Source organism: Chlorocebus sabaeus, chromosome 5, assembly GCF_047675955.1.
Source record: "Chlorocebus sabaeus isolate Y175 chromosome 5, mChlSab1.0.hap1, whole genome shotgun sequence".
Taxonomy (NCBI): Eukaryota; Metazoa; Chordata; class Mammalia; order Primates; family Cercopithecidae; genus Chlorocebus; species Chlorocebus sabaeus.
This window is the reverse complement of record NC_132908.1, coordinates 39761985-39789377: the sequence shown is the minus strand read 5'-3', so window position 1 is coordinate 39789377 and position 27393 is coordinate 39761985.

Below are 27393 nucleotides of genomic sequence, written 5' to 3'. Positions count from 1 at the left end.
GGGCATCCAAATATCCCCTTGCCTATTCCACAACAACAGCCTTAGCGAAAGGCTTATTGAAGGGAAAGATGTAACTCTGTGAGATGAATTAACCGAACACAGAGCAGTTTCTCAGAAAGCTTCTTTCCAGTTTTGAACGGAAGATATTTCCTTTTTCACCATAGCCCTCTATGGGCTTTAAAATATCCCTTTGCCAATTCCACAAGAACAGCCTTAGCGAAAGGCTTCTTGAAGGGAAAGATGTAACTCTGTGAGAGGACTTAACAGAGCACAGAGCAGTTTCTCAGAAAGCTTCTTTCCAGTTTTGAACCGAAGATATTTCCTTTTTCACCATAGCCCTCTATGGGCTTCCAAATATCTCTTTGCCTATTCCACAAGAAAAGACTTAGCGAAAGGATTCCTGAAGGGAAAGATGTAACTCTGTGAGATGAACTAACAGTACGCAGAACAGTTTCTCAGAAAGCCTCTTTCCAGTTTTGAACGGAAGATATTTCCTTTTTCACCGTAGCCCTCTATGGGGTTCCAAATATCCCTTTGCCAATTCCACAAGAACAGACTTAGCGAAAGGCTTCTTGAAGGGAAAGATGTAACTCTGTGAGATGAATTAACAGAACACAGAGCAGATTCTCAGAAAGCTTCTTTCCAGTTTTGAACGGAAGATATTTCCTTTTTCACCATAGCCCTCTATGGACTTCCAAGTATCCGTTTGCCAATTCCACAAGAACAGCCTTAGCGGAAGGCTTCTTGAAGGGAAAGATGTAACTCTGTGAGATGAATTAACAGAACACAGAGCAGTTTCTCAGAAAGCTTCTTTCCAGTTTTGAACGGAAGATATTTCCTTTTTCACCATAATCCTCTATGGGTTTCCAAATATCCCTTTACCAATTCCACAAGAACAGCCTTAGCGAAAGGCTTCTTGAAGGGAAAGATGTAACTCGGTGAGATGAATTAACAGAACACAGAGCAGTTTCTCAGAAAGCTTCTTTCCAGTTTTGAACGGAAGATATTTCCTTTTTCACCATAGCCCCCTAAGGGCTTCCAAATATCCCTTTGCCAATTCCACAAGAACAGCCTTAGCGAAAGGCTTCTTGAAGGGAAAGATGTAACTCTATGAGAGGAATTAACAGAACACAGAGGAGTTTCTCAGAAAGCTTCTTTCCAGTTTTGAACGGAAGATATTTCCTTTTTCACCATAGCCCTCTATGGGCTTCCAAATATCCCCTTGCCTATTCCACAAGAACAGCCTTAGCGAAAGGCTTCTTGAAGGGAAAGATGTAACTCTGTGAGGTGAATTAACCGAACACAGAGCAGTTTCTCAGAAAGCTTCTTTCCAGTTTTGAACGGAAGATATTTCCTTTTTCACCATAGCCCTCTATGGGCTTTAAAATATCCCTTTGCCAATTCCACAAGAACAGCCTTAGCGAAAGGCTTCTTGAAGGGAAAGATGTAACTCTGTGAGAGGATTTAACAGAGCACAGAGCAGTTTCTCAGAAAGCTTCTTTCCAGTTTTGAACGGAAGATATTTCCTTTTTCACCATAGCCCTCTATGGGCTTCCAAATATCTCTTTGCCTATTCCACAAGAAAAGCCTTAGCGAAAGGATTCCTGAAGGGAAAGATGTAACTCTGTGAGATGAACTAACAGTACGCAGAACAGTTTCTCAGAAAGCCTCTTTCCAGTTTTGAACGGAAGATATTTCCTTTTTCACCGTAGCCCTCTATGGGGTTCCAAATATCCCTTTGCCAATTCCACAAGAACAGACTTAGCGAAAGGCTTCTTGAAGGGAAAGATGTAACTCTGTGAGATGAATTAACAGAACACAGAGCAGTTTCTCAGAAAGCTTCTTTCCAGTTTTGAACGGAAGATATTTCCTTTTTCATCATAGCCCTCTATGGACTTCCAAGTATCCCTTTGCCAATTCCACAAGAACAGCCTTAGCGGAAGGCTTCTTGAAGGGAAAGATGTAACTCTGTGAGATGAATTAACAGAACACAGAGCAGTTTCTCAGAAAGCTTCTTTCCAGTTTTGAACGGAAGATATTTCCTTTTTCACCGTAGCCCTCAATGGGGTTCCAAATATCCCTTTACCAATTCCACAAGAACAGCCTTAGCGAAAGGCTTCTTGAAGGGAAAGATGTAACTCGGTGAGATGAATTAACAGAACACAGAGCAGTTTCTCAGAAAGCTTCTTTCCAGTTTTGAACGGAAGATATTTCCTTTTTCACCATAGCCCCCTAAGGGCTTCCAAATATCCCTTTGCCAATTCCACAAGAACAGCCTTAGCGAAAGGCTTCTTGAAGGGAATGATGTAACTCTGTGAGATGAATTAAGAGAACATAGAGCAGTTTCTCAGAAAGCTTCTTTCCAGTTTTGAACGGAAGATATTTCCTTTTTCACCATAGCCCTCTATGGGCTTCCAAATATCCCTTTGAGAATTTCACAAGAACAGCCTTAGCAAAAGGCTTCTTGAAGGGAAAGATGTAACTCTGTGAGATGAATTAAGAGAACACAGAGCAGTTTCTCAGAAAGCTTCTTTCTAGTTTTGAACGGAAGATATTTCCTTTTTCACCAGAGCCCTCTATGGACTTCCAAACATCCCTTTGCCAATTCCACAAGAACAGCCTTAGCGAAAGGCTTCTTGAAGGGAAAGATGTAACTCTGTGAGATGAATTAACAGAACACGGAGCAGTTTCTCAGAAAGCTTCTTTCCAGTTTTGAACGGAAGATATTTCCTTTTTCACCATAGCCCTCTAAGGTCTTCCAAATATCCCCTTGCCTATTCCACAAGAACAGCCTTAGCGAAAGGCTTCTTGAAGGGAAAGATGTAATTCTGTGAGATGAATTTACCGAACACAGAGCAGTTTCTCAGAAAGCTTCTTTCCAGTTTTGAACGGAAGATATTTCCTTTTTCACCATAGCCCTCTATGGGCTTTAAAATATCCCTTTGCCAATTCCACAAGAACAGCCTTAGCGAAAGGCTTCTTGAAGGGAAAGATGTAACTCTGTGAGAGGATTTAACAGAGGACAGAGCAGTTTCTCAGAAAGCTTCTTTCCAGTTTTGAACGGAAGATATTTCCTTTTTCACCATAGCCCTCTATGGGCTTCCAAATATCCCTTTGCCTATTCCACAAGAAAAGCCTTAGCGAAAGGCTTCCTGAAGGGAAAGATGTAACTCTGTGAGATGAACTAACAGAACGCAGAACAGTTTCTCAGAAAGCTTCTTTCCAGTTTTGAACGGAAGATATTTCCTTTTTCACCTTAGCCCTCTATGGGTTTCCAAATATCCCTTTGCCAATTCCACAAGAACAGCCTTAGCGGAAGGCTTCTTGAAGGGAAAGATGTAACTCTGTGAGATGAATTAACAGAACACAGAGCAGTTTCTCAGAAAGCTTCTTTCCAGTTTTGAACGGAAGATATTTCCTTTTTCACCATAGTCCTCTATGGGTTTACAAATATCCCTTTACCAATTGCACAAGAACAGCCTTAGCGAAAGGCTTCTTGAAGGGAAAGATGTAACTCGGTGAGATGAATTAACAGAACACAGAGCAGTTTCTCAGAAAGCTTCTTTCCAGTTTCGAACGGATGATATTTCCTTTTTCACCATAGACCCCTATGGGCTTCCAAATATCCCTTTGCCAATTCCACAAGAACAGCCTTAGCGAAAGGCTTCTTGAAGGGAATGATGTAACTCTGTGAGATGAATTAAGAGAACATAGAGCAGTTTCTCAGAAAGCTTCTTTCCAGTTTTGAACGGAAGATATTTCCTTTTTAACCATAGCCCTCTATGGGCTTCCAAATATCCCTTTGAGAATTTCACAAGAACAGCCTTAGGAAAAGGCTTCTTGAAGGGAAAGATGTAACTCTGTGAGATGAATTAAGAGAACACAGAGCAGATTCTCAGAAAGCTTCTTTCTAGTTTTGAACGGAAGATATTTCCTTTTTCTCCAGAGCCCTCTATGGACTTCCAAACATCCCTTTGCCAATTCCACAAGAACAGCCTTAGCTAAAGGCTTCTTGAAGGGAAAGATGTAACTCTGTGAGATGAATTAACAGAACACAGAGCAGTTTCTAAGAAAGCTTCTTTCCAGTTTTGAACGGAAGATATTTCCTTTTTCACCATAGCCCTCTATGGGCTTCCAAACATCTCTTTGCCAATTCCACAAGAACAGCCTTAGCGAAAGGCTTCTTGAAGGGAAAGATGTAACTCTGTGAGATGAATTAACCGAACACAGAGCAGTTTCTCAGAAAGCTTCTTTCCAGTTTTGAACGGAATATATTTCCTTTTTCACCATAGCCCTCTATGGGCTTTAAAATATCCCTTTGCCAATTCCACAAGAACAGCCTTAGCGAAAGGCTTCTTGAAGGGAAAGATGTAACTCTGTGAGAGGATTTAACAGAGGACAGAGCAGTTTCTCAGAAAGCTTCTTTCCAGTTTTGAACGGAAGATATTTCCTTTTTCACCATAGCCCTCTATGGGCTTCCAAATATCCCTTTGCCTATTCCACAAGAAAAGCCTTAGCGAAAGGCTTCCTGAAGGGAAAGATGTAACTCTGTGAGATGAACTAACAGAACGCAGAACAGTTTCTCAGAAAGCTTCTTTCCAGTTTTGAACGGAAGATATTTCCTTTTTCACCGTAGCCCTCTATGGGGTTCCAAATATCCCTTTGCCAATTCCACAAGAACAGCCTTAGCGAAAGGCTTCTTGAAGGGAAAGATGTAACTCTGTGAGATGAATTAACAGAACACAAGCAGTTTCTCAGAAAGCTTCTTTCCAGTTTTGAACGGAAGATATTTCCTTTTTCACCATAGCCCTCTATGGACTTCCAAGTATCCCTTTGCCAATTCCACAAGAACAGCCTTAGCGGAAGGCTTCTTGAAGGGAAAGATGTAACTCTGTGAGATGAATTAACAGAACACAGAGCAGTTTCTCAGAAAGCTTCTTTCTAGTTTTGAACGGAAAATATTTCCTTTTTCACCAGAGCCCTCTATGGACTTCCAAACATCCCTTTGCCAATTCCACAAGAACAGCCTTAGCGAAAGGCTTCTTGAAGGGAAAGATGTAACTCTGTGAGATGAATTAACAGAACACAGAGCAGTTTCTAAGAAAGCTTCTTTCCAGTTTTGAACGGAAGATATTTCCTTTTTCACCATAGCCCTCTATGGGCTTCCAAATATCTCTTTGCCAATTCCACAAGAACAGCCTAAGCGAAAGGGTTCTTGAAGGGAAAGATGTAACTCTGTGAGATGAATTATCAGAACACAGAGCAGTTTCTCAGAAAGCTTCTTTCCAGTTTTGAACGGAAGATATTTCCTTTTTCACCATCGCCCTCTGTGGGCTTCCAAATATCCCTTTGCCAATTCCACAAGAACAGCCTTAGCGAAAGGCTTCTTGAAGGGAAAGATGTAACTCTGTGAGAGGAATTAACAGAACACCGAGGAGTTTCTCAGAAAGCTTCTTTCCAGTTTTGAACGGAAGATATTTCCTTTTTCACCATAGCCCTCTATGGGCTTCCAAATATCCCCTTGCCTATTCCACAAGAACAGCCTTAGCGAAAGGCTTTTGAAGGGAAAGATGTAACTCTGTGAGATGAATTAACCGAACACAGAGCAGTTTCTCAGAAAGCTTCTTTCCAGTTTTGAACGGAAGATATTTCCTTTTTCACCATAGTCCTCTACGGGTTTCCAAATATCCCTTTACCAATTGCACAAGAACAGCCTTAGCGAAAGGCTTCTTGAAGGGAAAGATGTAACTCTGTGAGATGAATTAACAGAACACAGAGCAGTTTCTCAGAAAGCTTCTTTCCAGTTTCGAACGGATGATATTTCCTTTTTCACCATAGCCCCCTATGGGCTTCCAAATATCCCTTTGCCAATTCCACAAGAACAGCCTTAGCGAAAGGCTTCTTGAAGGGAATGATGTAACTCTGTGAGATGAATTAAGAGAACATAGAGCAGTTTCTCAGAAAGCTTCTTTCCAGTTTTGAACGGAAGATATTTCCTTTTTCACCATAGCCCTCTATGGGCTTCCAAATATCCCTTTGAGAATTTCACAAGAACAGCCTTAGCAAAAGGCTTCTTGAAGGGAAAGATGTAACTCTGTGAGATGAATTAAGAGAACACAGAGCAGATTCTCAGAAAGCTTCTTTCTAGTTTTGAACGGAAGATATTTCCTTTTTCACCAGAGCCCTCTATGGACTTCCAAACATCCCTTTGCCCATTCCACAAGAACAGCCTTAGCTAAAGGCTTCTTGAAGGGAAAGATGTAACTCTGTGAGATGAATTAACAGAACACAGAGCAGTTTCTCAGAAAGCTTCTTTCCAGTTTTGAACGGAAGATATTTCCTTTTTCACCGTAGCCCTCTATGGGGTTCCAAGTATCCCTTTGCCAATTCCACAAGAAAAGCCTTAGTGAAAGGCTTCCTGAAGGGAAAGATGTAACTCTGTGAGATGAACTAACAGAACGCAGAACAGTTTCTCAGAAAGCTTCTTTCCAGTTTTGAACGGAAGATATTTCCTTTTTCACCGTAGCCCTCTATGGGGTTCCAAATATCCCTTTGCCAATTCCACAAGAACAGCCTTAGCGAAAGGCTTCTTGAAGGGAAAGATGTAACTCTGTGAGATGAATTAACAGAACACAGAGCAGTTTCTCAGAAAGCTTCTTTCCAGTTTTGAACGGAAGATATTTCCTTTTTCACCGTAGCCCTCTATGGGGTTCCAAGTATCCCTTTGCCAATTCCACAAGAACAGCCTTAGCGGAAGGCTTCTTGAAGGGAAAGATGTAACTCTGTGAGATGAATTAACAGAACACAGAGCAGTTTCTCAGAAAGCTTCTTTCCAGTTTTGAACGGAAGATATTTCCTTTTTCACCGTAGCCCTCTATGGGGTTACAAATATCCCTTTGCCAATTCCACAAGAACAGCCTTAGCGAAAGGCTTCTTGAAGGGAAAGATGTAACTCTGTGAGAGGAATTAACAGAACACAGAGGAGTTTCTCAGAAAGCTTCTTTCCAGTTTTGAACGGAAGATATTTCCTTTTTCACCATAGCCTTCTATGGGCTTCCAAATATCCCCTTGCCTGTTCCACAAGAACAGCCTTAGCGAAAGGCTTGTTGAAGGGAAAGATGTAACTCTGTGAGATGAATTACCAGAACACAGAGCAGTTTCTCAGAATGCTTCTTTCCAGTTTTGAACGGAAGATATTTCCTTTTTCACCATTGCCCTCTATGTGTTTCCAAATATACCTTTGGCAATTCTACAAGAACAGCCTTACCGAAAGGCTTCTTGAAGGAAAAGATGTAACTCTGTGAGATGAATTAACAGAACACAGAGCAGTTTCTCAGAAAGCTTCTTTCCAGTTTTGTACTGAAGATATTTCCTTTTACACCGTAGCCCTCTATGGGCTTCCAAATATCATTTTGCCAATTCCAAAAGAACAGCCTTAGCGAAAGGCTTCTTGAAGGGAGAGATGTAACTCTGTGAGATGAATTAACAGAACACAGAGCAGTTTCTCAGAAAGCTTCTTTCCAGTTTTGAACGGAAGATATTTCCTTTTTCAAGATAGCCCTCTATGAGCTTCAAAATATCACTTTGCCAATTCCACAAGAACAGCCTTAGCGAACGGCTTCTTGAAGGGAAGATTAAAATCTGTGAGATGAATTAACAGAACACAGAGCAGTTTCTCAAAGAGCTTCATTCCAGTTTTGAACGGAAGATATTTCCTTTTTCACCATAGCCCTCTATGGGCTTCCAAATATCCCTTTGCCAATTCCACAAGAACAGCCTTAGCGAAAGGCTTCTTGAATGGAATGATGTAATCCTGTGAGAGGAATTACGAGAACACAGAGCAGTTTCTCAGAAAGCTTCTTTCCAGTTTTGAACGAAAGATATTTCCTTTTTCACCATAGCCCTCTATGGGCTTCCAAATATCCCTTTGCCAATTCCACAAGAACAGCCTTAGCGAAAGGCTTCTTGAAGGGAAAGATGTAACTCGGTGAGATGAATTAACAGAACGCAGAGCAGTTTCTCAGAAAGCTTCTTTCCAGTTTTGAAAGGAAGATATTTCCTTTTTCACCATAGGCCTCTATGGGCTTCCAAATATCTCTTTGCCAATTCCACAACAACAGCCTTAGCGGAAGGCTTCTTTAAGGGAAAGATGTAACTCTGTGAGATGAATTAACAGAACACAGAGCAGTTTCTCAGAAAGCTTCTTTCCAGTTTTGAACGGAAGATATTTCCTTTTTCACCATAGTCCTCTATGGGTTTCCAAATATCCCTTTACCAATTCCACAAGAACAGCCTTAGCGAAAGGCTTCTTGAAGGGAAAGATGTAACTCGGTGAGATGAATTAACAGAACACAGAGCAGTTTCTCAGAAAGCTTCTTTCCAGTTTTGAACGGAAGATATTTCCTTTTTCACAATAGCGCCCTATGGGCTTCCAAGTATCCCTTTGCCAATTCCACAAGAACAGCCTTAGCGAAAGGCTTGTTGAAGGGAAAGATGTAACTCGGTGAGATGAATTAACAGAACACAGAGCAGTTTCTCAGAAAGCTTCTTTTAAGTTTTGAACGAAAGATATTCCCTTTTTCACCATAGCCCTCTATGGGCTTCCAAATATCCCTTTGCCAATTCCACAAGAACAGCCTTAGCGAAAGGCTTCTTGAAGGGAATGATGTAACTCTGTGAGATGAATTAAGAGAACACAGAGCAGTTTCTCAGAAAGCTTCTTTCCAGTTTTGAACGGAAGATATTTCCTTTTTCACCATAGCCCTCTGTGGGCTTCCAAATATCCCTTTGACAATTTCACAGGAACAGCCTTAGCAAAAGGCTTCTTGAAGGGAAAGATGTAACTCTGTGAGATGAATTAAGAGAACACAGAGCAGTTTCTCAGAAAGATTCTTTCCAGTTTTGAACGGAAGATATTTCCTTTTTCACAATAGCCCTCTATGGACTTCCAAACATCCCTTTGCCAATTCCACAAGAACAGCCTTATTGAAAGGCTTCTTGAAGGGAAAGATGTAACTCTGTGAGATGAATTAACAGAACACAGAGCAGTTTCTCAGAAAGCTTCTTTCCAGTTTGGAACGGAAGATATTTCCTTTTTCACCATAGAGCTCTATGGGCTTCCAAATATCTCTTTGCCAATTCCACAAGAACAGCCTAAGCGAAAGGCTTCTTGAAGGGAAAGATGTAACTCTGTGAGATGAATTATCAGAACACAGAGCAGTTTCTCAGAAAGCTTCTTTCCAGTTTTGAACGGAAGATATTTCCTTTTTCACCATCGCCCTCTATGGGCTTCCAAATATCCCCTTGCCTATTCCACAAGAACAGCCTTAGCGAAAGGCTTCTTGAAGGGAAAGATGTAACTCTGTGAGATGAATTAACCGAACACAGAGCAGTTACTCAGAAAGCTTCTTTCCAGTTTTGAACGGAAGATATTTCCTTTTTCACCATAGCCCTCTATGGGCTTTAAAATATCCCTTTGCCAATTCCACAAGAACAGCCTTAGCGAAAGGCTTCTTGAAGGGAAAGATGTAACTCTGTGAGAGGATTTAACAGAGCACAGAGCAGTTTCTCAGAAAGCTTCTTTCCAGTTTTGAACGGAAGATATTTCCTTTTTCACCATAGCCCTCTATGGGCTTCCAAATATTTCTTTGCCTATTCCACAAGAAAAGCCTTAGCGAAAGGCTTCTTGAAGGGAAAGATGTAACTCTGTGAGATGAATTAACAGAACACAGAGCAGTTTCTCAGAAAGCTTCTTTCCAGTTTTGAACGGAAGATATTTCCTTTTTCACCATAGCCCTCTATGGACTTCCAAGTATCCCTTTGCCAATTCCACAAGAACAGCCTTAGCGGAAGGCTTCTTGAAGGGAAAGATGTAACTCTGTGAGATGAATTAACGGAACACAGAGCAGTTTCTCAGAAAGCTTCTTTCCAGTTTTGAACGGAAGATATTTCCTTTTTCACCATAGGCCTCTATGGGCTTCCAAATATCCCTTTGCCAATTCCACAAGAACAGCCTTAGCGGAAGGCTTCTTGAAGGGAAAGATGTAACTCTGTGAGATGAATTAACAGAACACAGAGCAGTTTCTCAGAAAGCTTCTTTCCAGTTTTGAACGGAAGATATTTCCTTTTTCACCATAGCCCCCTATGGGCTTCCAAATATCCCTTTGCCAATTCCACAAGAACAGCCTTAGCGAAAGGCTTCTTGAAGGGAATGATGTAACTCTGTGAGATGAATTAAGAGAACATAGAGCAGTTTCTCAGAAAGCTTCTTTCCAGTTTTGAACGGAAGATATTTCCTTTTTCACCAGAGCCCTCTATGGACTTCCAAACATCCCTTTGCCAATTCCACAAGAACAGCCTTAGCTAAAGGCTTCTTGAAGGGAAAGATGTAACTCTGTGAGATGAATTAACAGAACACAGAGCAGTTTCTAAGAAAGCTTCTTTCCAGTTTTGAACGGAAGATATTTCCTTTTTCACCATAGCCCTCTATGGGCTTCCAAATATCCCCTTGCCTATTCCACAAGAACAGCCTTAGCGAAAGGATTCTTGAAGGGAAAGATGTAACTCTGTGAGATGAATTAACCGAACACAGAGCAGTTTCTCAGAAAGCTTCTTTCCAGTTTTGAACGGAAGATATTTCCTTTTTCACCATAGCCCTCTATGGGCTTTAAAATATCCCTTTGCCAATTCCACAAGAACAGCCTTAGCGAAAGGCTTCTTGAAGGGAAAGATGTAACTCTGTGAGAGGATTTAACAGAGCACAGAGCAGTTTCTCAGAAAGCTTCTTTCCAGTTTTGAACGGAAGATATTTCCTTTTTCACCATAGCCCTCTATGGGCTTCCAAATATCTCTTTGCCTATTCCACAAGAAAAGCCTTAGCGAAAGGCTTCCTGAAGGGAAAGATGTAACTCTGTGAGATGAATTAACAAAACACAGAGCAGTTTCTCAGAAAGCTTCTTTCCACTTTGGAACGGAAGATATTTCCTTTTTCACCAGAGGCCTCTATGGACTTCCAAACATCCCTTTGCCAATTCCACAAGAACAGTCTTAGCGAAAGGCTTGTTGAAGGGAAATATGTAACTCTGTGAGATGAATTACCAGAAGACAGAGCAGTTTCTCAGAATGCTTCTTTCCAGTTTTGAACGGAAGATATTTCCTTTTTCACCATTGCCCTCTATGTGTTTCCAAATATACCTTTGGCAATTCTACAAGAACAGCCTTAGCGAAAGGCTTCTTGAAGGAAAAGATGTAACTCTGTGAGATGAATTAACAGAACACAGAGCAGTTTCTCAGAAAGCTTCTTTCCAGTTTTGTACTGAAGATATTTCCTTTTACACCGTAGCCCTCTATGGGCTTCCAAATATCATTTTGCCAATTCCAAAAGAACAGCCTTAGCGAAAGGCTTCTTGAAGGGAGAGATGTAACTCTGTGAGATGAATTAACAGAACACAGAGCAGTTTCTCAGAAAGCTTCTTTCCAGTTTTGAACGGAAGATACTTCCTTTTTCAAGATAGCCCTCTATGAGCTTCAAAATATCACTTTGCCAATTCCACAAGAACAGCCTTAGCGAACGGCTTCTTGAAGGGAAGATTAAAATCTGTGAGATGAATTAACAGAACACAGAGCAGTTTCTCAGACAGCTTCTTTCCAGTTTTGAACGGAAGATATTTCCTTTTTCACCATAGCCCTCTATGGGCTTCCAAATATCCCTTTGCCAATTCCACAAGAACAGCCTTAGCGAAAGGCTTATTGAATGGAAAGATGTAATCCTGTGAGAGGAATTACGAGAACACAGAGCAGTTTCTCAGAAAGCTTCTTTCCAGTTTTGAACGAAAGATATTTCCTTTTTCACCATAGCCCTCTATTGGCTTCCAAATATCCCTTTGCCAATTCCACAAGAACAGCCTTAGCGAAAGGCTTCTTGAAGGGAAAGATGTAACTCGGTGAGATGAATTAACAGAACGCAGAGCAGTTTCTCAGAAAGCTTCTTTCCAGTTTTGAAAGGAAGATATTTCCTGTTTCACCATAGCCCTCTATGGGCTTTAAAATATCCCTTTGCCAATTCCACAAGAACAGCCTTAGCGAAAGGCTTCTTGAAGGGAAAGATGTAACTCTGTGAGAGGATTTAACAGAGCACAGAGCAGTTTCTCAGAAAGCTTCTTTCCAGTTTTGAACGGAAGATATTTCCTTTTTCACCATAGCCCTCTATGGGCTTCCAAATATCTCTTTGCCTATTCCACAAGAAAAGCCTTAGCGAAAGGCTTCCTGAAGGGAAAGATGTAACTCTGTGGGATGAATTAACAAAACACAGAGCAGTTTCTCAGAAAGCTTCTTTCCAGTTTTGAACGGAAGATATTTCCTTTTTCACCATAGCCCTCTATGGGCTTTAAAATATCCCTTTGCCAATTCCGCAAGAACAGCCTTAGCGAAAGGCTTCTTGAAGGGAAAGATGTAACTCTGTGAGAGAATTTAACAGAGCACAGAGCAGTTTCTCAGAAAGCTTCTTTCCAGTTTTGAACGGAAGATATTTCCTTTTTCACCGTAGCCCTCTATGGGGTTACAAATATCCCTTTGCCAATTCCACAAGAACAGCCTTAGCGGAAGGCTTCTTGAAGGGAAAGATGTAACTCTGTGAGATGAATTAACAGAACACAGAGCAGTTTCTCAGAATGCTTCTTTCCAGTTTTGAACGGAAGATATTTCCTTTTTCACCATAGCCCTCTATGGACTTCCAAGTATCCCTTTGCTAATTCCACAAGAACAGCCTTAGCGACAGGCTTCTTGAGGGGAAAGATGTAACTCTGTGAGATGAATTAACAGAACACAGAGCAGTTTCTCAGAAAGCTTCTTTCCAGTTTTGAACGGAAGATATTTCCTTTTTCACCGTAGCCCTCTATGGGCTTCCAAATATACCTTTGCCAATTTCACAAGAACAGCCTTAGCAAAAGGCTTCTTGAAGGGAATGATGTAACTCTGAGAGATGAATGAACAGAACATAGAGCAGTTTCTCAGAAAGCTTCTTTCCAGTTTTGAACGGAAGATATTTCCTTTTTCACCATAGCCCTCTATGGGCTTCCAAATATCCCTTTGCCAATTCCACAAGAACAGCCTTAGCGAAAGGCTTCTTGAAGGGAAAGATGTAACTCGGTGAGATGAATTAACAGAACGCAGAGCAGTTTCTCAGAAAGCTTCTTTCCAGTTTTGAACGGAAGATATTTCCTTTTTCACCATAGGCCTCTATGGGCTTCCAAATATCCCTTTGCCAATTCCACAAGAACAGCCTTAGCGGAAGGCTTCTTGAAGGGAAAGATGTAACTCTGTGAGATGAATTAACAGAACACAGAGCAGTTTCTCAGAAAGCTTCTTTCCAGTTTTGAACGGAAGATATTTCCTTTTTCACCATAGTCCTCTATGGGTTTCCAAATATCCCTTTACCAATTGCACAAGAACAGCCTTAGCGAAAGGCTTCTTGAAGGGAAAGATGTAACTCGGTGAGATGAATTAACAGAACACAGAGCAGTTTCTCAGAAAGCTTCTTTCCAGTTTTGAACGGATGATATTTCCTTTTTCACCATAGCCCCCTATGGGCTTCCAAATATCCCTTTGCCAATTCCACAAGAACAGCCTTAGCGAAAGGCTTCTTGAAGGGAATGATGTAACTCTGTGAGATGAATTAAGAGAACATAGAGCAGTTTCTCAGAAAGCTTCTTTCCAGTTTTGAACGGAAGATATTTCCTTTTTCACCAGAGCCCTCTATGGACTTCCAAACATCCCTTTGCCAATTCCACAAGAACAGCCTTAGCTAAAGGCTTCTTGAAGGGAAAGATGTAACACTGTGAGATGAATTAACAGAACACAGAGCAGTTTCTCAGAAAGCTTCTTTCCAGTTTTGAACGGAAGATATTTCCTTTTTCACCGTAGCCCTCTATGGGATTCCAAATATCCCTTTGCCAATTTCACAAGTACAGCCTTAGCGAAAGGCTTCTTGAACGGAATGATGTAACTCTGTGAGATGAATTAACAGAACATAGAGCAGTTTCTCAGAAAGCTTCTTTCCAGTTTTGAACGGAAGATATTTCCTTTTTCACCATAGCCCTCTATGGGCTTCCAAATATCCCTTTCCAATTTCACAAGAACAGCCTTAGCGAAAGGCTTCTTGAAGGGAAAGATGTAACTCTGTGAGATGAATTAAGAGAACACAGAGCAGTTTCTCAGAAAGCTTCTTTCTAGTTTTGAACGGAAGATATTTCCTTTTTGACCATAGCCCTCTATGGACTTCCAAACATCCCTTTGCCAATTCCAGAAGAACAGCCTTAGCGAAAGGCTTCTTGAAGGGAAAGATGTAACTCTGTGAGATGAATTAACAGAACACAGAGCAGTTTCTCAGAAAGCTTCTTTCCACTTTGGAACGGAAGATATTTCCTTTTTCACCAGAGGCCTCTATGGACTTCCAAACATCCCTTTGCCAATTCCACAAGAACAGTCTTAGCGAAAGGCTTGTTGAAGGGAAATATGTAACTCTGTGAGATGAATTACCAGAACACAGAGCAGTTTCTCAGAATGCTTCTTTCCAGTTTTGAACGGAAGATATTTCCTTTTTCACCATTGCCCTCTATGTGTTTCCAAATATACCTTTGGCAATTCTACAAGAACAGCCTTAGCGAAAGGCTTCTTGAAGGAAAAGATGTAACTCTGTGAGATGAATTAACAGAACACAGAGCAGTTTCTCAGAAAGCTTCTTTCCAGTTTTGTACTGAAGATATTTCCTTTTACACCGTAGCCCTCTATGGGCTTCCAAATATCATTTTGCCAATTCCAAAAGAACAGCCTTAGCGAAAGGCTTCTTGAAGGGAGAGATGTAACTCTGTGAGATGAATTAACAGAACACAGAGCAGTTTCTCAGAAAGCTTCTTTCCAGTTTTGAACGGAAGATATTTCCTTTTTCAAGATAGCCCTCTATGAGCTTCAAAATATCACTTTGCCAATTCCACAAGAACAGCCTTAGCGAACGGCTTCTTGAAGGGAAGATTAAAGTCTGTGAGATGAATTAACAGAACACAGAGCAGTTTCTCAGACAGCTTCTTTCCAGTTTTGAACGGAAGATATTTCCTTTTTCACCATAGCCCTCTATGGGCTTCCAAATATCCCTTTGCCAATTCCACAAGAACAGCCTTAGCGAAAGGCTTCTTGAATGGAAAGATGTAATCCTGTGAGAGGAATTACGAGAACACAGAGCAGTTTCTCAGAAAGCTTCTTTCCAGTTTTGAACGAAAGATATTTCCTTTTTCACCATAGCCCTCTATGGGCTTCCAAATATCCCTTTGCCAATTCCACAAGAACAGCCTTAGCGAAAGGCTTCTTGAAGGGAAAGATGTAACTCGGTGAGATGAATTAACAGAACGCAGAGCAGTTTCTCAGAAAGCTTCTTTCCAGTTTTGAAAGGAAGATATTTCCTTTTTCACCATAGGCCTCTATGGGCTTCCAAATATCTCTTTGCCAATTCCACAAGAACAGCCTTAGCGGAAGGCTTCTTTAAGGGAAAGATGTAACTCTGTGAGATGAATTAACAGAACACAGAGCAGTTTCTCAGAAAGCTTCTTTCCAGTTTTGAACGGAAGATATTTCCTTTTTCACCATAGTCCTCTATGGGTTTCCAAATATCCCTTTACCAATTCCACAAGAACAGCCTTAGCGAAAGGCTTCTTGAAGGGAAAGATGTAACTCGGTGAGATGAATTAACAGAACACAGAGCAGTTTCTCAGAAAGCTTCTTTCCAGTTTTGAACGGAAGATATTTCCTTTTTCACAATAGCGCCCTATGGGCTTCCAAGTATCCCTTTGCCAATTCCACAAGAACAGCCTTAGCGAAAGGCTTGTTGAAGGGAAAGATGTAACTCGGTGAGATGAATTAACAGAACACAGAGCAGTTTCTCAGAAAGCCTCTTTTAAGTTTTGAACGAAAGATATTCCCTTTTTCACCATAGCCCTCTATGGGTTTCCAAATATCCCTTTGCCAATTCCACAAGAACAGCCTTAGCGAAAGGCTTCTTGAAGGGAATGATGTAACTCTGTGAGATGAATTAAGAGAACACAGAGCAGTTTCTCAGAAAGCTTCTTTCCAGTTTTGAACGGAAGACATTTCCTTTTTCACCATAGCCCTCTGTGGGCTTCCAAATATCCCGTTGACAATTTCACAGGAACAGCCTTAGCAAAAGGCTTCTTGAAGGGAAAGATGTAACTCTGTGAGATGAATTAAGAGAACACAGAGCAGTTTCTCAGAAAGATTCTTTCCAGTTTTGAACGGAAGATATTTCCTTTTTCACCATAGCCCTCTATGGACTTCCAAACATCCCTTTGCCAATTCCACAAGAACAGCCTTATTGAAAGGCTTCTTGAAGGGAAAGATGTAACTCTGTGAGATGAATTAACAGAACACAGAGCAGTTTCTCAGAAAGCTTCTTTCCAGTTTGGAACGGAAGATATTTCCTTTTTCACCATAGCCCTCTATGGGCTTCCAAATATCTCTTTGCCAATTGCACAAGAACAGCCTAAGCGAAAGGCTTTTTGAAGGGAAAGATGTAACTCTGTGAGATGAATTATCAGAACACAGAGCAGTTTCTCAGAAAGCTTCTTTCCAGTTTTGAACGGAAGATATTTCCTTTTTCACCATCGCCCTCTATGGGCTTCCAAATATCCCCTTGCCTATTCCACAAGAACAGCCTTAGCGAAAGGCTTCTTGAAGGGAAAGATGTAACTCTGTGAGATGAATTAACCGAACACAGAGCAGTTTCTCAGAAAGCTTCTTTCCAGTTTTGAACGGAAGATATTTCCTTTTTCACCATAGCCCTCTATGGGCTTTAAAATATCCCTTTGCCAATTCCACAAGAACAGCCTTAGCGAAAGGCTTCTTGAAGGGAAAGATGTAACTCTGTGAGAGGATTTAACAGAGCACAGAGCAGTTTCTCAGAAAGCTTCTTTCCAGTTTTGAACGGAAGATATTTCCTTTTTCACCATAGCCCTCTATGGGCTTCCAAATATTTCTTTGCCTATTCCACAAGAAAAGCCTTAGCGAAAGGCTTCTTGAAGGGAAAGATGTAACTCTGTGAGATGAATTAACAGAACACAGAGCAGTTTCTCAGAAAGCTTCTTTCCAGTTTTGAACGGAAGATATTTCCTTTTTCACCATAGCCCTCTATGGACTTCCAAGTATCCCTTTGCCAATTCCACAAGAACAGCCTTAGCGGAAGGCTTCTTGAAGGGAAAGATGTAACTCTGTGAGATGAATTAACGGAACACAGAGCAGTTTCTCAGAAAGCTTCTTTCCAGTTTTGAACGGAAGATATTTCCTTTTTCACCATAGGCCTCTATGGGCTTCCAAATATCCCTTTGCCAATTCCACAAGAACAGCCTTAGCGGAAGGCTTCATGAAGGGAAAGATGTAACTCTGTGAGATGAATTAACAGAACACAGAGCAGTTTCTCAGAAAGCTTCTTTCCAGTTTTGAACGGAAGATATTTCCTTTTTCACCATAGCCCCCTAAGGGCTTCCAAATATCCCTTTGCCAATTCCACAAGAACAGCCTTAGCGAAAGGCTTCTTGAAGGGAATGATGTAACTCTGTGAGATGAATTAAGAGAACATAGAGCAGTTTCTCAGAAAGCTTCTTTCCAGTTTTGAACGGAAGATATTTCCTTTTTCACCAGAGCCCTCTATGGACTTCCAAACATCCCTTTGCCAATTCCACAAGAACAGCCTTAGCTAAAGGCTTCTTGAAGGGAAAGATGTAACTCTGTGAGATGAATTAACAGAACACAGAGCAGTTTCTCAGAAAGCTTCTTTCCAGTTTTGAACGGAAGATATTTCCTTTTTCACCATAGCCCTCTATGGGCTTCCAAATATCTCTTTGCCTATTCCACAAGAAAAGCCTTAGCGAAAGGCTTCCTGAAGGGAAAGATGTAACTCTGTGAGATGAATTAACAAAACACAGAGCAGTTTCTCAGAAAGCTTCTTTCCAGTTTTGAACGGAAGATATTTCCTTTTTCACCATAGCCCTCTATGGGCTTTAAAATATCCCTTTGCCAATTCCGCAAGAACAGCCTTAGCGAAAGGCTTCTTGAAGGGAAAGATGTAACTCTGTGAGAGAATTTAACAGAGCACAGAGCAGTTTCTCAGAAAGCTTCTTTCCAGTTTTGAACGGAAGATATTTCCTTTTTCACCGTAGCCCTCTATGGGGTTACAAATATCCCTTTGCCAATTCCACAATAACAGCCTTAGCGGAAGGCTTCTTGAAGGGAAAGATGTAACTTTGTGAGATGAATTAACAGAACACAGAGCAGTTTCTCAGAATGCTTCTTTCCAGTTTTGAACGGAAGATATTTCCTTTTTCACAATAGCCCTCTATGGACTTCCAAGTATCCCTTTGCTAATTCCACAAGAACAGCCTTAGCGACAGGCTTCTTGAGGGGAAAGATGTAACTCTGTGAGATGAATTAACAGAACACAGAGCAGTTTCTCAGAAAGCTTCTTTCCAGTTTTGAACGGAAGATATTTCCTTTTTCACCGTAGCCCTCTATGGGCTTCCAAATATACCTTTGCCAATTTCACAAGAACAGACTTAGCAAAAGGCTTCTTGAAGGGAATGATGTAACTCTGAGAGATGAATGAACAGAACATAGAGCAGTTTCTCAGAAAGCTTCTTTCCAGTTTTGAACGGAAGATATTTCCTTTTTCACCGTAGCCCTCTATGGGCTTCCAAATATCCCTTTGCCAATTCCACAAGAACAGCCTTAGCGATAGGCTTCTTGAAGGGAAAGATGTAACTCGGTGAGATGAATTAACAGAACGCAGAGCAGTTTCTCAGAAAGCTTCTTTCCAGTTTTGAACGGAAGATATTTCCTTTTTCACCATAGGCCTCTATGGGCTTCCAAATATCCCTTTGCCAATTCCACAAGAACAGCCTTAGCGGAAGGCTTCTTGAAGGGAAAGATGTAACTCTGTGAGATGAATTAACAGAACACAGAGCAGTTTCTCAGAAAGCTTCTTTCCAGTTTTGAACGGAAGATATTTCCTTTTTCACCATAGTCCTCTATGGGTTTCCAAATATCCCTTTACCAATTGCACAAGAACAGCCTTAGCGAAAGGCTTCTTGAAGGGAAAGATGTAACTCGGTGAGATGAATTAACAGAACACAGAGCAGTTTCTCAGAAAGCTTCTTTCCAGTTTTGAACGGATGAAATTTCCTTTTTCACCATAGCCCCCTATGGGCTTCCAAATATAACTTTGCCAATTACACAAGAACAGCCTTAGCGAAAGGCTTCTTGAAGGGAATGATGTAACTCTGTGAGATGAATTAAGAGAACATAGAGCAGTTTCTCAGAAAGCTTCTTTCCAGTTTTGAACGGAAGATATTTCCTTTTTCACCAGAGCCCTCTATGGACTTCCAAACATCCCTTTGCCAATTCCACAAGAACAGCCTTAGCTAAAGGCTTCTTGAAGGGAAAGATGTAACACTGTGAGATGAATTAACAGAACACAGAGCAGTTTCTAAGAAAGCTTCTTTCCAGTTTTGAACGGAAGATATTTCCTTTTTCACCATAGCCCTCTATGGGCTTCCAAATATCTCTTTGCCAATTCCACAAGAACAGCCTAAGCGAAAGGGTTCTTGAAGGGAAAGATGTAACTCTGTGAGATGAATTATCAGAACACAGAGCAGTTTCTCAGAAAGCTTCTTTCCAGTTTTGAACGGAAGATATTTCCTTTTTCACCATCGCCCTCTATGGGCTTCCAAATATCCCTTTGCCAATTCCAAAAGAACAGCCTTAGCGAAAGGCTTCTTGAAGGGAAAGATGTAACTCTGTGAGAGGAATTAACAGAACACAGAGGAGTTTCTCAGAAAGCTTCTTTCCCGTTTTGAACGGAAGATATTTCCTTTTTCACCATAGCCCTCTATGGGCTTCCAAATATCCCCTTGCCTAATCCACAAGAACAGCCTTAGCGAAAGGCTTCTTGAAGGGAAAGATGTAACTCTGTGAGATGAATTAACCGAACACAGAGCAGTTTCTCAGAAAGCTTCTTTCCAGTTTTGAACGGAAGATATTTCCTTTTTCACCATAGCCCTCTATGGGCTTTAAAATATCCCTTTGCCAATTCCACAAGAACAGCCTTAGCGAAAGGCTTCTTGAAGGGAAAGATGTAACTCTGTGAGAGGATTTAACAGAGGACAGAGCAGTTTCTCAGAAAGCTTCTTTCCAGTTTTGAACGGAAGATATTTCCTTTTTCACCATAGCCCTCTATGGGCTTCCAAATATCCCTTGCCTATTCCACAAGAAAAGCCTTAGCGAAAGGCTTCCTGAAGGGAAAGATGTAACTCTGTGAGATGAACTAACAGAACGCAGAACAGTTTCTCAGAAAGCTTCTTTCCAGTTTTGAACGGAAGATATTTCCTTTTTCACCGTAGCCCTCTATGGGGTTCCAAATATCCCTTTGCCAATTCCACAAGAACAGCCTTAGCGAAAGGCTTCTTGAAGGGAAAGATGTACTCTGTGAGATGAATTAACAGAACACAGAGCAGTTTCTCAGAAAGCTTCTTTCCAGTTTTGAACGGAAGATATTTCCTTTTTCACCATAGCCCTCTATGGACTTCCAAGTATCCCTTTGCCAATTCCACAAGAACAGCCTTAGCGGAAGGCTTCTTGAAGGGAAAGATGTAACTCTGTGAGATGAATTAACAGAACACAGAGCAGTTTCTCAGAAAGCTTCTTTCCAGTTTTGAACGGAAGATATTTCCTTTTTCACCATAGTCCTCTATGGGTTTCCAAATATCCCTTTATCAATTCCACAAGAACAGCCTTAGCGAAAGGCTTCTTGAAGGGAAAGATGTAACTCTGTGAGATGAATTATCAGAACACAGAGCAGTTTCTCAGAAAGCTTCTTTCCAGTTTTGAACGGAAGATATTTCCTTTTTCACCATCGCCCCCTATGGGCTTCCAAATATCCCTTTGCCAATTCCACAAGAACAGCCTTAGCGAAAGGCTTCTTGAAGGGAAAGATGTAACTCTGTGAGAGGAATTAACAGAACACAGAGGAGTTTCTCAGAAAGCTTCTTTCCAGTTTTGAACGGAAGATATTTCCTTTTTCACCACAGCCTTCTATGGGCTTCCAAATATCCCCTTGCCTGTTCCACAAGAACAGCCTTAGCGAAAGGCTTCTTGAAGGGAAAGATGTAACTCTGTGAGATGAATTAACAGAACACAGAGCAGTTTCTCAGAAAGCTTCTTTCCACTTTGGAACGGAAGATATTTCCTTTTTCACCAGAGGCCTCTATGGACTTCCAAACATCCCTTTGCCAATTCCACAAGAACAGCCTTAGCGAAAGGCTTGTTGAAGGGAAATATGTAACTCTGTGAGATGAATTACCAGAACACAGAGCAGTTTCTCAGAATGCTTCTTTCCAGTTTTGAACGGAAGATATTTCCTTTTTCACCATTGCCCTCTATGTGTTTCCAAATATACCTTTGGCAATTCTACAAGAACAGCCTTAGCGAAAGGCTTCTTGAAGGAAAAGATGTAACTCTGTGAGATGAATTAACAGAACACAGAGCAGTTTCTCAGAAAGCTTCTTTCCAGTTTTGTACTGAAGATATTTCCTTTTACACCGTAGCCCTCTATGGGCTTCAAAATATCATTTTGCCAATTCCAAAAGAACAGCCTTAGCGAAAGGCTTCTTGAAGGGAGAGATGTAACTCTGTGAGATGAATTAACAGAACACAGAGCAGTTTCTCAGAAAGCTTCTTTCCAGTTTTGAACGGAAGATATTTCCTTTTTCACCATAGCCCTCTATGGGCTTCCAAATATCCCTTTGCCAATTCCACAAGAACAGCCTTAGCGAAAGGCTTCTTGAATGGAAAGATGTAATCCTGTGAGAGGAAATACGAGAACACAGAGCAGTTTCTCAGAAAGCTTCTTTCCAGTTTTGAACGAAAGATATTTCCTTTTTCACCATAGCCCTCTATGGGCTTCCAAATATCCCTTTGCCAATTCCACAAGAACAGCCTTAGCGAAAGGCTTCTTGAAGGGAAAGATGTAACTCGGTGAGATGAATTAACAGAACGCAGAGCAGTTTCTCAGAAAGCTTCTTTCCAGTTTTGAAAGGAAGATATTTCCTTTTTCACCATAGGCCTCTATGGGCTTCCAAATATCTCTTTGCCAATTCCACAAGAGCAGCCTTAGCGGAAGGCTTCTTTAAGGGAAAGATGTAACTCTGTGAGATGAATTAACAGAACACAGAGCAGTTTCTCAGAAAGCTTCTTTCCAGTTTTGAACGGAAGATATTTCCTTTTTCACCATAGTCCTCTATGGGTTTCCAAATATCCCTTTACCAATTCCACAAGAACAGCCTTAGCGAAAGGCTTCTTGAAGGGAAAGATGTAACTCGGTGAGATGAATTAACAGAACACAGAGCAGTTTCTCAGAAAGCTTCTTTCCAGTTTTGAACGGAAGATATTTCCTTTTTCCCAATAGCGCCCTATGGGCTTCCAAGTATCCCTTTTCCAATTCCACAAGAACAGCCTTAGCGAAAGGCTTGTTGAAGGGAAAGATGTAACTCTGTGAGATGAATTAACAGAACACAGAGCAGTTTCTCAGAAAGCTTCTTTTAAGTTTTGAACGAAAGATATTCCCTTTTTCACCATAGCCCTCTATGGACTTCCAAATATCCCTTTGCCAATTCCACAAGAACAGCCTTAGCGAAAGGCTTCTTGAAGGGAATGATGTAACTCTGTGAGATGAATTAAGGGAACACAGAGCAGTTTCTCAGAAAGCTTCTTTCCAGTTTTGAACGGAAGATATTTCCTTTTTCACCATAGCCCTCTGTGGGCTTCCAAATATCCCTTTGACAATTTCACAGGAACAGCCTTAGCAAAAGGCTTCTTGAAGGGAAAGATGTAACTCTGTGAGATGAATTAAGAGAACACAGAGCAGTTTCTCAGAAAGATTCTTTCCAGTTTTGAACGGAAGATATTTCCTTTTTCACCATAGCCCTCTATGGACTTCCAAACATCCCTTTGCCAATTCCACAAGAACAGCCTTATTGAAAGGCTTCTTGAAGGGAAAGATGTAACTCTGTGAGATGAATTAACAGAACACAGAGCAGTTTCTCAGAAAGCTTCTTTCCAGTTTTGAACGGAAGATATTTCCTTTTTCACCATAGCCCTCTATGGGCTTCCAAATATCTCTTTGCCAATTCCACAAGAACAGCCTAAGCGAAAGGCTTCTTGAAGTGAAAGATGTAACTCTGTGAGATGAATTATCAGAACACAGAGCAGTTTCTCAGAAAGCTTCTTTCCAGTTTTGAACGGAAGATATTTCCTTTTTCACCATCGCCCTCTATGGGCTTCCAAATATCATTTTGCCAATTCCACAAGAACAGCCTTAGCGAAAGGTTTCTTGAAGGGAAAGATGTAATTCTGTGAGAGGAATTAACAGAATACAGAGGAGTTTCTCAGAAAGCTTCTTTCCAGTTTTGAACGGAAGATATTTCCTTTTTCACCATAGCCCTCTATGGGCTTCCAAATATCCCCTTGCCTATTCCACAAGAACAGCCTTAGCGAAAGGCTTCTTGAAGGGAAAGATGTAACTCTGTGAGATGAATTAACAGAACACAGAGCAGTTTCTCAGAAAGCTTCTTTCCAGTTTTGAACGGAAGATATTTCCTTTTTCACCATAGCCCTCCATGGGCTTCCAAATATCCCTTTGCCAATTTCACAAGAACAGCCTTAGCGAAAGGCTTCTTGAAGGGAAGATGTAACTCTGTGAGATGAATTAACAGAACACAGAGCAGTTTCTCAGAAAGCTTCTTTCCAGTTTTGAACGGAAGATATTTCCTTTATCACTATAGCTCTCTATGGTCTTCAAATATCCCTTTGCCAATTTCGCAAGAACAGCCTTAGCTAAAGGCTTCTTGAAGGGAAAGATGTAACTCTGTGAGATGAATTAACAGAACACAGAGCAGTTTCTCAGAAAGCTTCTTTCCAGTTTTGAACGGAAGATACTTCCTTTTTCACCATAGCCCTCTAGGGGCTTCCAAATATCACTTTGCCAATTCCACAAGAACAGCCTTAGCGAAAGGCTTCTTGAAGGGAAAGATGTAACTCTGTGAGATGAATTAACAGAACACAGAGCAGTTTCTGAGAAAGCTTTTTTCCAGTTTTGAATGGAAGATATTTCCTTTTTCACCGTAGGCCTCTATGGTCTTCCAAATATCCCTTTGCCAATTCCCCAAGAACAGCCTTAGCGAAAGGCTTCTTGAAGGGAAAGATGTAACTCTGTGAGATGAATTAACAGAACACAGAGCAGTTTCTCAGAAAGCTTCTTTCAACTTTATAACGCAAGATATTTCCTTTTTCACCATAGCCCTCTATGGGCTTCCAAATATCCCTTTGCCAATTCCACAAGAATAGCCTTAGCGAAAGGGTTCTTGAAGGGAAAGATGTAACTCTGTGAGATGAATTAACAGAACACAGAGCAGTTTCTCAGAAAGCTTCTTTCCAGTTTTGAACGGAAGATATTTCCTTTTTCACCATTGCCCTCTAGGGGTTTCCAAATATAAGTTTGGCAATTCTACAAGAACAGCCTTAGCGAAAGGCTTCTTGAAGGGAAAGATGTAACTCTGTGAGATGAATTAACCGAACACAGAGCAGTTTCTCAGAAAGCTTCTTTCCAGTTTTGAACGGAAGATATTTCCTTTTTCACCATAGCCCTCTATGGGCTTTAAAATATCCCTTTGCCAATTCCACAAGAACAGCCTTAGCGAAAGGCTTCTTGAAGGGAAAGATGTAACTCTGTGAGAGGATTTAACAGAGCACAGAGCAGTTTCTCAGAAAGCTTCTTTCCAGTTTTGAACGGAAGATATTTCCTTTTTCACCCTAGCCCTCTATGGGCTTCCAAATATTTCTTTGCCTATTCCACAAGAAAAGCCTTAGCGAAAGGCTTCTTGAAGGGAAAGATGTAACTCTGTGAGATGAATTAACAGAACACAGAGCAGTTTCTCAGAAAGCTTCTTTCCAGTTTTGAACGGAAGATATTTCCTTTTTCACCATAGCCCTCTATGGACTTCCAAGTATCCCTTTGCCAATTCCACAAGAACAGCCTTAGCGGAAGGCTTCTTGAAGGGAAAGATGTAACTCTGTGAGATGAATTAACGGAACACAGAGCAGTTTCTCAGAAAGCTTCTTTCCAGTTTTGAACGGAAGATATTTCCTTTTTCACCATAGGCCTCTATGGGCTTCCAAATATCCCTTTGCCAATTCCACAAGAACAGCCTTAGCGGAAGGCTTCTTGAAGGGAAAGATGTAACTCTGTGAGATGAATTAACAGAACACAGAGCAGTTTCTCAGAAAGCTTCTTTCCAGTTTTGAACGGAAGATATTTCCTTTTTCACCATAGCCCCCTATGGGCTTCCAAATATCCCTTTGCCAATTCCACAAGAACAGCCTTAGCGAAAGGCTTCTTGAAGGGAATGATGTAACTCTGTGAGATGAATTAAGAGAACATAGAGCAGTTTCTCAGAAAGCTTCTTTCCAGTTTTGAACGGAAGATATTTCCTTTTTCACCAGAGCCCTCTATGGACTTCCAAACATCCCTTTGCCAATTCCACAAGAACAGCCTTAGCTAAAGGCTTCTTGAAGGGAAAGATGTAACTCTGTGAGATGAATTAACAGAACACAGAGCAGTTTCTAAGAAAGCTTCTTTCCAGTTTTGAACGGAAGATATTTCCTTTTTCACCATAGCCCTCTATGGGCTTCCAAATATCCCCTTGCCTATTCCACAAGAACAGCCTTAGCGAAAGGATTCTTGAAGGGAAAGATGTAACTCTGTGAGATGAATTAACCGAACACAGAGCAGTTTCTCAGAAAGCTTCTTTCCAGTTTTGAACGGAAGATATTTCCTTTTTCACCGTAGCCCTCTATGGGCTTTAAAATATCCCTTTGCCAATTCCACAAGAACAGCCTTAGCGAAAGGCTTCTTGAAGGGAAAGATGTAACTCTGTGAGAGGATTTAACAGAGCACAGAGCAGTTTCTCAGAAAGCTTCTTTCCAGTTTTGAACGGAAGATATTTCCTTTTTCACCATAGCCCTCTATGGGCTTCCAAATATCTCTTTGCCTATTCCACAAGAAAAGCCTTAGCGAAAGGCTTCCTGAAGGGAAAGATGTAACTCTGTGAGATGAATTAACAAAACACAGAGCAGTTTCTCAGAAAGCTTCTTTCCAGTTTTGAACGGAAGATATTTCCTTTTTCACCATAGCCCTCTATGGGCTTTAAAATATCCCTTTGCCAATTCCGCAAGAACAGCCTTAGCGAAAGGCTTCTTGAAGGGAAAGATGTAACTCTGTGAGAGAATTTAACAGAGCACAGAGCAGTTTCTCAGAAAGCTTCTTTCCAGTTTTGAACGGAAGATATTTCCTTTTTCACCGTAGCCCTCTATGGGGTTACAAATATCCCTTTGCCAATTCCACAAGAACAGCCTTAGCGGAAGGCTTCTTGAAGGGAAAGATGTAACTCTGTGAGATGAATTAACAGAACACAGAGCAGTTTCTCAGAATGCTTCTTTCCAGTTTTGAACGGAAGATATTTCCTTTTTCACCATAGCCCTCTATGGACTTCCAAGTATCCCTTTGCCAATTCCACAAGAACAGCCTTAGCGGAAGGCTTCTTGAAGGGAAAGATGTAACTCTGTGAGATGAATTAACAGAACACAGAGCAGTTTCTCAGAAAGCTTCTTTCCAGTTTTGAACGGAAGATATTTCCTTTTTCACCATAGTCCTCTATGGGTTTCCAAATATCCCTTTATCAATTCCACAAGAACAGCCTTAGCGAAAGGCTTCTTGAAGGGAAAGATGTAACTCTGTGAGATGAATTATCAGAACACAGAGCAGTTTCTCAGAAAGCTTCTTTCCAGTTTTGAACGGAAGATATTTCCTTTTTCACCATCGCCCCCTATGGGCTTTCAAATATCTCTTTGCCAATTCCACAAGAACAGCCTTAGCGAAAGGCTTCTTGAAGGGAAAGATGTAACTCTGTGAGAGGAATTAACAGAACACAGAGGAGTTTCTCAGAAAGCTTCTTTCCAGTTTTGAACGGAAGATATTTCCTTTTTCACCACAGCCTTCTATGGGCTTCCAAATATCCCCTTGCCTGTTCCACAAGAACAGCCTTAGCGAAAGGCTTCTTGAAGGGAAAGATGTAACTCTGTGAGATGAATTAACAGAACACAGAGCAGTTTCTCAGAAAGCTTCTTTCCACTTTGGAACGGAAGATATTTCCTTTTTCACCAGAGGCCTCTATGGACTTCCAAACATCCCTTTGCCAATTCCACAAGAACAGCCTTAGCGAAAGGCTT